This window comes from Oncorhynchus keta, chromosome 23 (assembly GCF_023373465.1).
Source record: "Oncorhynchus keta strain PuntledgeMale-10-30-2019 chromosome 23, Oket_V2, whole genome shotgun sequence".
Lineage (NCBI taxonomy): Eukaryota > Metazoa > Chordata > Actinopteri > Salmoniformes > Salmonidae > Oncorhynchus > Oncorhynchus keta.
Genome location: NC_068443.1, coordinates 1,953,367 through 1,955,866, shown reverse-complemented (window position 1 = coordinate 1,955,866; position 2,500 = coordinate 1,953,367).

Sequence of the window (2,500 nt, the reverse complement as noted above, 5' to 3'; positions counted from 1 at the left end):
GGGAGCAGATCTGTCTGGGCATGTGTTTTGTGTGTGTGTGTGTAAGCACTTCATTACATAAGAATTAAATAAGTTGGTATATACATTTTAGTCATTTAGCAGATACTCTTATCCAGAGCGACTTGCAGGAGCAATTAGGGTTAAGTGCCTTGCTCAAGGGCACATTGCCATATTTTTTTCACCTAGTTGGCATTGGGATTTGAACCAGCTTCAGTTCGGTTACTGGCCAAATGTGCTTACCTTGTAGGCTACCTGCCGCCCATTTAATTATGTCAGGGTGTTTTGAGCATATGCCCATGTGTATTGGGGAGTGAGAGAGAGTGTGGGAGAGAGTGAGACACTTCAAAGGATACCACCAACCTGACCTGAGAGAGAGAGAGTGTGAGAGAGAGAGAGACACTTCAAAGGATACCACCAACCTGACCTGAGAGAGAGAGAGTGTGAGAGAGAGAGAGAGACACTTCAAAGGATACCACCAACCTGACCTGAGAGAGAGAGACATGTACTAGTCTGTGGCGACCTAAATGCCAGAACCGGACAAGAACCTGACACCCTCAGCACACAGGGGGACAAACATCTGCCTGGAGGTGACAGCATCCCCTCCCACATATGCCCCCCTAGGCACAACTATGACAACATAACCAACAAAAACGGGTCACAACTCCTGCAGCTCTGTCGCACGCTGGGTATGTACATAGTCAACGGTAGGCTTCGAGGGGACTCCTATGGTAGATACACCTATAGCTCATCTCTTGGCAGTAGTACTGTAGACTACTTTATCACTGACCTCAACCCAGAATCTCTCAGAGCGTTCACAGTCAGTCCACTAACACCCCTATCAGACCACAGCAAAATCACAGTCTACTTAAACAGAGCAATACTCAACCACGAGGCATCAAAGCCAAAGGAACTGAGTAACATTAAGAAATGCTATAGGTGGAAGGAATGCAGTTTGGAAACCTACCAAAAACAATTAGGCAACAACAAATTCAGTCCCTTTTAGACAATTTCCTGGGTAAAACGTTCCACTGTAATAGTGAAGGTGTAAACTTGGCAGTAGAAAATCTTAACAGTATATTTGACCTCTCAGCTTCCCTATCAAATCTAAAAATCTCAAATAGAAAACCGAAGAAAATTAACAATAATGACAAATGGTTTGATGAGGAATGCAAAAATCTAAGAAAGAAATTGAGAAACCTGTCCAACCAAAAACATAGAGACCCGGAAAACCTGAGTCTACGCCTTCACTATGGTGAATCACTAAAACAATACAGAAACACACTACGGAAAAAGAAGGAACAGCATGTCAGAAATCAGCTCAATGCAATTGAAGAATCCATAGACTCTAACCACTTCTGGGAAAATTGGAAAACACTAAACAAACAACAACACGAAGAATTATCTATCCAAAATGGAGATGTATGGGTAAACCACTTCTCCAATCTTTTTGGTTCTATAACAAAGAACAAAGAGCAAAAACATATACATGATCAACTACAGATCTTAGAATCAACTATTAAAGACTACCAGAACCCACTGGATTCTCCAATTACATTGAATGAGTTACAGGACAAAATAAAAACCCTCCAACCCAAAAAGGCCTGTGGTGTCGATGGTATCCTCAATGAAATGATCAAATATACAGACAACAAATTCCAACTGGCTATACTAAAACTCTTTAACATCATACTTAGCTCTGGCATCTTCCCCAATATTTGGAACCAAGGACTGATCACCCCAATCCACAAAAGTGGAGACAAATTTGACCCCAATAACTACCGTGGAATATGTGTCAACAGTAACCTTGGGAAAATCCTCTGCATTATTATTAACAGCAGACTCGTACATTTCCTCAATGAAAACAATGTACTGAGCAAATGTCAAATTGGCTTTTTACCAAATTACCGTACAACAGACCATGTATTCACCCTGCACACCTTAATTGCCAACCAAACAAACCAAAACAAAGGCAAAGTCTTCTCATGCTTTGTTGATTTCAATAAAGCTTTTGACTCAATTTGGCATGAGGGTCTGCTATACAAACTGATGGAAAGTGGTGTTGGGGGGTAAAACATATGACATTATAAAATCCATGTACACAAACAACAAGTGTGCGGTTAAAGTAGGCAAAAAAAAGACACACATTTCTTCACACAGGGTCGTGGGGTTAGACAGGGATGCAGCTTAAGCCCCACCCTCTTCAACATATATATCAACGAACTGGCGCGGGCACTAGAAAAGTCTGCAGCACCTGGCCTCCCCCTGCTAGAATCCAAAGTCAAATGTCTACTGTTTGCTGATGATCTGGTGCTTCTGTCACCAACCAAGGAAGGCCTACAGCAGCACCTAGATCTTATGCACAGATTCTGTCAGACCTGGGCCCTGACAGTAAATCTCAGTAAGACCAAAATAATGGTGTTCCAAAAAAGGTCGAGTCACCAGGACCACAAATACAAATTCCATCTCGACACTGTTACCCTAGAGCACACAAAAAACGATA